Source organism: Corvus brachyrhynchos, unplaced genomic scaffold, assembly GCF_000691975.1.
Source record: "Corvus brachyrhynchos isolate BGI_N302 unplaced genomic scaffold, ASM69197v1 scaffold21, whole genome shotgun sequence".
In the NCBI taxonomy this organism is placed as follows: Eukaryota; Metazoa; Chordata; class Aves; order Passeriformes; family Corvidae; genus Corvus; species Corvus brachyrhynchos.
In genome coordinates this window covers 6103089-6110834 of record NW_008236924.1, presented here as the reverse complement: position 1 = coordinate 6110834, position 7746 = coordinate 6103089, and positions in this window count along the sequence as shown.

Genomic DNA, 7746 nt, shown 5'->3' with positions numbered 1-7746 from the left:
AGGATGAGAAAGGAAGCACGGGCACTGTGTGAGCTGGTGATGTGCCCACGCTGAGGATGCTGCCTGCAGCTCTCCCCGCTTCCTTGTCTCCAGAGGGATGTGGAAGAGGCTCAGAGAAGGGAAGCAGTAATGCCCCAAGCTCTGCAGCAGCCTCTGCGTGAGGAATGGCAGCGTGGCGTGGAGAAGGGATGAGGGAGAGGGGTGTGATGCAGATCTGCCCTGCCTTGGGAGGCGTGTGGGGGCATGGAGGGCGATTACTCACCAGCTCTGCCACTGCAGGAGTACCAGCTCCAAACGAAACTACCTGGAGGGAAGTTTGGAACAAGGAAAAGGAAGTGGTTCTCGGTGCAATGTGTAGTTAAACCATGGAGCTCCTCGCCACAGGATGTGACAGATGCACTTAAACAGGAACTGGATGAATTCATGGAAGAAAAATCCTCTGGGTTATTAAACACAAAGAACCACCACTTCTTCCTTAAGGCTGAAGGTCTGGGGGGAGCTCAGGGGCTATTCTTGGGACAAGAATGCTGCAAACATCTGCTGAGGGCCACAGCTGGAGCCAGAGGATGGGTGAGCTCTCACATGGCTCTCACATGTTGTCCTGAGATGGAACCAGAGACCAGGAGCTCCCCGGGAATGTGGCACACCACTTCCTCACCCAAGGAATGCCATCACCTTCTGCATCCCGAGGCTGCAGCACCTTGTGTGAGCAGAGAGCATTCCTTCCTTCCTTCCCTTCTGCACGGAGACCATTTTTGTCTCTCTGCAGAGGGGAGGCAGTTCCCACATGTCTGAATTTTCTTGAGAAGCTTCAAAGTGAAAAACCACCTCAAGGGATGGCAGGTGGGATCCCAGTCCTAGAAGTGCAGCTCCACCAGCCCAGGGAACACAGGCTTGCTGTTGGGAGCCACTGCTTAGCCACCACACACTCTGGGGACACAGGGCACTCTGTGGGTCACAGGACACCTTGGGACAGCACAGGGACTGCCTCACTTAGGAGAGAGGTCATGAGTCTTGTGCCTGAGTCACATCAGATTTTGATCTGCTCCCCAGGTGCTAGTGGGGTTTGGACTGGGCCAGCAGCACCGTAATCGGGGTGAGGTGTCCTTGCTGGGTGACATTTCTGTGCCAGGCATCAGCCACCACCTCACAGACCCACAGGAGCTGCTCAGGAAGGAGTGTGGGTACAAGAGCAAATAGTTCTGTCTGTATTTTCAGCCAGTCTCAGTGCCAACGAGAGCAGGCACAGGGCAGTGACCAGCAGAGCTGTGCTCCCATCATGAAGCCACTCTGCAGCCACTCTGAACCTTCCAGCTCTGTAGCAGAGACCAGTCTCTGCTAGGACCTGCTCCCCCTTGGCAGAGGATGATGCAGAGGGAGCCTGTGCCGTGTGCTGGAGCTGCAGTCAGTGCAGAGCAGAAGGGAGGTTCATCCTCAGCTGGTGCTGCTCCCAGATTGGCATCCTGGGTGTCCATGGAGCACCCTGCTCTTCAAGGCACCCAGCTGCTTCCCAGGGCTGTCCCTCTGAGCAGCAGTTCAGTCCACAAGCTGCCTTGTGTCACAGAGTCCCATGCCAGCTGTCCCCACAGGGTCTCAGAGCCACCCAGCTCTGGGGCTGAAGTTGGAGCGTCCTTGTCTGGTTCCCAGCTGCCCATGAGACCCTGCAGAGCCTCTCCTGGGGTGCTTAAATATTGGCTGGAGTGTCCAACACAGACAAGAGCTGCAAAATAGGCCCCTGCTCTGTGCTGAGCTGCTGACCATTAGTGCTGAAATTCGCTGAGGGCCCATCAGTGAAGGAGCCCTTGACAGAGCTCGTTCCCAAGTGCATCCAAGCAGGACAGCCTGTTCCCTTTCCATCTGCTTGTTCTGCTCCTCAGGCCCTGAAGTGGGGCTCACATGTCCTGGCTGCTGCTCCAGAGGGGATGTGGGGCATGCTTGTGCGTGAAGGGGCTGATTGATTGGTTAGTGATATTTCCAGTGCTGTGCTGACAATAACATGTGATGAGCCTTTCCCCTTATCTGGCACTTTCCACCCTGTGCTCTTCCCAAACGCAGATGAACCGGAGCTCATGATGATCTTTGGAGGAGGGGAGAGAAAAAATTCAGGCATAATCAAACAGCATCTCTCAGCCCATTGTTGGGCTTTTTTTAATCTCAGCAAGCATCAGCTTTTGAATGGCCTGAAAAGCTCATCTGTTGAGTAGAGAAGATGTTCAGGCCTGCAGGGGACTGTTGGAAGGGACAAAATACGAGTGGATCTTATCCCTGGGAGGTCACAAAGGGGCTGGAATCCCAGGTTCCCAGTCACAATTTGTCTGGAATCAGCTCCTCCAGCCTGAGTCCAAATCCTGGGATACTTTGCTTAGTAGCTTCCTGATGCCATGCCCTTGGGCCAGCACCCAGCACCCAGCAGAGCTTGTCTTCTGCCAATCTCACCCAGGATTTAGAAATCAGGAGGGTGGCTTAGGAAAGATCATGTTTAAAAATCACACAGACATTTACAAAAAAGCCCCAGGAGGGATGGGGCTCCTTTCCTCTGCCCTGTACTCTGGGGTACTCTCAAAAAGGTTTTTCTTGGGAGGAAGCAACCTGCTTTAAAATAAAATGGAAGGGACTATAGTGTCCTGGCACGGGAACTCAGCCTCTGCCCCAGCTCCACGTCATTTCTCACCCAATGTGTAAAGAGATGCAGAGCGCCCCTAAAAGAGGGTGATGGGGCCACTGGGACAGACTGTGGCTCTTGCCACTGGAGAGCAGCAATGTCCAGCAAGCACAGCCAGAGCCTGCACTGGGACCAGCAGCAGACACTGCACCAGCTGCTTTTGTTCCTCTTATCCTCCCTGGCATCCTAAACCACAGCACAGGACATGTGTAAAACCCATGTTCCCTAAAATGGTTCAAGCAACTGTACTTAGGAGGAAGATTTACTCCCAGGTGTATCGGCTGTCATCCACCAGCTGAATTATTTTGTGTTAGAGCAGACTCACCTCAGTGATCTGAACCTGACTGATTTAAGCAGCCACAGAGGAAATGTGCCTTGGCTGCCAAATACCAGAACTCTGCACACCAGCAGGGTAATTAATTCAAAAGCACCACAGAAGCTGCTGCTGAAGAGTTCTCCACAGCACTCGACATGCAGTGAATCAGCTGTGCTGCCATTTACAGCTTTTTTGGCCCATGACTTCTTCAGGGTCTCTTGCCTCACCTCCCAGTGGGTCCACTCAAGAACTCAAAGCAATTTCAACCCTGACATCACTGGAAAGTCTGGGCCTCAGCTTCACACGCTCTGAGGGAAAGTCTTGCTGGAGCTTCAGCTGTGCACTAACAACATTTCCTGTGAATCATCCAGATAACTTGAAAATCCCCCTTTTCCTCCAGTACTTAAGAAAAAATAAAAATAATCCTCTCTCCAAACAGCCAAGAACGTCCCAGACTGCAGAAGTCCCCTCTAACTTCTTACAAGGTTTGGGAGTGGCACTGTTGGCTCCTGGACACCTTCTCCCTGGACACAAACACCTTTGGTTCAATCCAAGCACTGCAAGGATGAGATTTGTGCCACCATCCCAGCCTGCTCCAGGCTCTGTCCCAAAGCCACGTCCCATCTCCAGAGCCTGTTCCCATGTCCTTTCCCTGCTGGAGGACGAGCAAGGCACAGTGGCCGTGGATGCTGGGATCTGCTTGGGACACGATGAGGTCAGGTATAAAGGTTTGGCATTAGTGGGGGAGTGTTATCCCAGCCTTGTCCCCGCTGTCCTCCCCTGCAGCAGTGCTGGAGATGAAATCCCATGATTTCATGGCTGCTCACATCCCTGCTGAGGCAAAAAGGCATTGCCTGTGCTGGCTGTAACTACAGGGGCTGACAACTTTCTGAGGGTTGCGTGCAAACACTTAAAGCAGCCGCCCTTGCCAAAAATAATGGTGCCTCTTGCCTCGTGCCAGCACTGGCATTGAAGCTTTGCACTGAGATCCAGCCTGGCAAAGGCTGCCAGTGTCAGACTGTTCCGGAAAAACTGAGTTATTTTCAACCTGGAGCAGTTCCCTGGGCTGGCTCCCCACAGCCCTGTGCCAGTGCAGGGGAGGGAGCCACAGGAGGGCAGGGACAAGTGGCTCTGGCAGTGGTGGCCAGCAGCACCTCTTTGGTGCCTCTGGGTGCCCTTGGCGTGGGTGGGTGTCAGGCAGGACGCTGCCCAAGGAATGTGGAGGGACTGGATCCCTCCTGCCACACTGCAATGCCCTGGTGAGCCCCATGTCACCCTGCCCTGCAAGAGGCACCTGAGGGACAGGAGGGCTTGGCCAGATGGGTGGCAAAGCCACCTGTCCTTGGGCAGGAGTGTCTGAAGGTGAGCTGCCTCACACAGGGTCCCAGAACAAGCCCAGTTTGGTTCCTGCTGGCACAAGCTGCTCCTTGCCAGCCGTTTTCCCAAACACCGTAAGCTCTGCTAAAAATAGCTGCATGGAGGATGAGCTGAGGTCAGCTCAGAGCTGAAGGCAGGGGCTCAATAGGGAGGGCAGAGGTCCTTGTGTGAAGGACACGCTGCTGGTGTGAGGTGTGGGCAGATGCCAGAGCAGAGAGGGTGTCCCAGACCAGGACCTGCTGGGACTGCAAACCTGCAACCAGGTCTGACTGACACACACATCCCTCAGTCGTGCAGAAGCTCACTTGCCCCTCCTGGCAAAGAGCAAAGGGATTCTGAGGTGATTTTGGCAGCCCAGGACTCAGTGACACTCATTGGTGGTGTCTTGGTTCCGTCTGCACCTGGGTTTTGTCCACTTACAGGGAAAATGGGGTAAAACTGCCTTGGGTTCTCCGTCTCTCTGAGACAATAAACACTACAGAGAGCAGATCAGACCTTGGGCTGCTCATACTGGAGGCTTGGCCATGCAGCAGGACTTCTGGCCTGCCTTTTGGGAAAGGGAAGAGAGGGGATTTATTCCTTTCACTCTCTCAAGTGACGCAGATATAAAGATGTTTTCATTGTCTCAGTGGCCCTGAAAGACGTGAAAAATAATAATGGGCAGGAGGCTGGTGTTCTCCTTGTCAGCAGGGAATTCACAGATTCTCATGCTCTCTCCTGGTGTCTGCAGAGCTCCTTTCCAGGCAGTGGGGGATGTTCCTTCAGTTTTCCATCTGACACCTCCTGTGTGTTGTTCTGCCATGTCGTTGCCAACCTGGGACCACCCTTGTACTGTCCCCTGGAGCTCCATCAGAGTCAGCAGCCTGGCAGAACATTAACCCAGAGAAAGCAACAGGAGAAACCGTTTGGAAAATTTTCTGTAGGTTTGGAGAGCTGAGCTGACCACGGAGAGTGTGATGAGCTGCCAGGGCTGGGCAGTGCGAGGGGTGAGCAGGAGGGGAAGTTTTTGAAAGAGGATGAAGACGAGAGACCACCCTGTATGAACAGCAGTGAGACCTCGGGTCAGCTCAGCCTGAAATTCCCCTCCCAACTTACATCTTCAGTGCTGTTTAATCGGAATTTTAAAGCCAGTCTCTGGACACGGAGATATGCCCTGGGCACGGAGCTGTCCCCTGGACAAGGAGGCATCACACGGACACAGAGCTGTCCCCGGCAGGCAGGAGGTGGCAGCATTGCCCAGCCCAGCAGATCCTGCTCTCCTGCATACCCAGGCGTGCGGCTCTTTCCTGGGCCAGGAGCTCCAGACCTGTTTTTCCAGCTCCTCCAAGGATACGTGACTCAAGCCAAACGCCTCCCAGCCGCTCAAATCCCATCCAGAGCGACCATTAAAAGCAACCCCAAAGGCCGACAGAGGCACATCAGCCCCGAGCTGTCTGCAAAGCGCAGGGGGCACCTGAGGACACGGGGCTCTGCTTTCAGGAATGGGTGTGATGTTCAAAGATACCTCATTTGCCCTCGAAGCTCCAGCCCCCTGAAGGAGTGTGTGATGCATCCCAGATCCCCCACACAAGATCCACAATCCCTGTGAGTGACAAGAGTGCGGATATTCTTGCCTGCACAAATGCTCCCTGACAGAGCCGAGGTGGGAATGAGTTGGAGGCCAGCTCGTTCTCGGAGCATCGTTTTCCTTCTGGTGCATCTGGCTGATTTTGAGTCATTTGCATTTCAATTTTTTCATCAGAGAGGCAGAGAGAGCTGTAGTAAAACCTTGGATTTAAGCTCCCTGAAACACAAGGGGAACTTGGAGATGATATTTGCTGTGCAGGGCATTGCTGAGTGCCAATCTTCCCTCTGCAATCCTCCCGGTCTCTCACTGTGGAGTCATCTGGAGCTCACTGAGTCCACCACAGGAAGAAACTCAGGAAAATCACAGATTTCCCTTCCTGCCTCACAGCCAGATGGACACAAGCCAGGGCTCTTTTGCACTTGTGCAGGCAGAAAGTGTTTTTACCAAGCTAGAAAGCAACATGGTGAGTGCAAGAAGAGCTTCTTCCACCGTGTGGATGCTGTTCTTCGAGAGAACTCCTCCACCTTCATATCCTACTGATATGTCCTAACCTGGACCTCTCAATCTCACTTTTCTCCAAAGCAGTCAGGTATTAAAAAAAAATAAATCTGTGCATAGACTTGTCTTAAAATCCGTATTTTTATTACTTCCATGGCTTTGGGTGCACCAGGCAAGCTGGGAGGCAGTTTCTGCCTGCCTGCCTTCAAAGCAGACACCCTGAGTAGGCTTTCCTTCTACTTCCATGAGCTACATTACTGGAGGAGCTTTCTCTCTCCTGCAGACTGAATCATTTCCCAAATGTAGCCTTGCACGGCAGAAGACGCCGCTGTGACAGGGAGTGATGATGAGTCACTGGGAATTCACAGTTTGGTGTTCCTGCAAAGGGAAAACTCACAGCGCCGAGAGAGAGAGCGAGAGAGGGGGCAACGGAGGAGATTTCACTTCAGACAGACAGCAAGAACCAGCCCCTGGAGCACGAGCTGCTGGGTCAGGGTGACCCTGGCTAGGAGAGAGCCGGGTGTGGGGGCCCAGTGAAGGTGGAGGCTGCAGGGACAGGGGATGTGGCCGTGACGGGTGGTTCTGCTCACGGTGTCCTTGTCAGGGGGTCACGGGCTGCTCGTGGGTCCTCACCCGGAGCGATAACCCAGGACCTGCATTGCTGTGCGCGGCAACAGGCCCAGGGTGAGGGGCTGAGGGGTGAATTGTGGAGCAAGGAAGGGCGATGGAGCACGGTGTGTGCGGGCAGGAGCGTGGACAGCTCAGCCCCACGATCCCCCCACGGATACGGGCTGGGGAAAGGAGGCTGTGGCTTTCAGAGAGAGAATCACAGATTTGTTAGGGTTGGAAGGGACCTGTGAATAGGGTCCAGTCCTGGAACAGGGGACACAGGAGCACATCCAGGCGGGTTTGGGATGTCTCCAGAGTGGGAGACTCCACAGCACCCCTGGGCAGCTGTTCTGCCACCCTCATGGAAAGAATCACAACATGCCAGGATCACTGAGGTTGGGAAGGATCTCCTAGATCATCGAGTCCAACCTGTGACAGATCCCCACCTTGTGACCCAGACCAGAGCACTGAGTGCCAAGTCCAGTCGTTCCTTGGACACCTCCATGGAACGAAGTTGTTGTGTACTTATTTACCCACAAACCAGCCCATTCACACACACACACAGCTTGGGGCCTGGGCTTCGAGAAGAGCCTGGGAACAGCCCCACGTGAGGAGTGGCATCTTGGCGCTGGCTGACCCAGTCCCTGTCGCGGACCCTCCGGTGCCTCAGGACCAAGGGCTGGGCGGGCAGCGTTGACACCACAAACAACCCCCCTC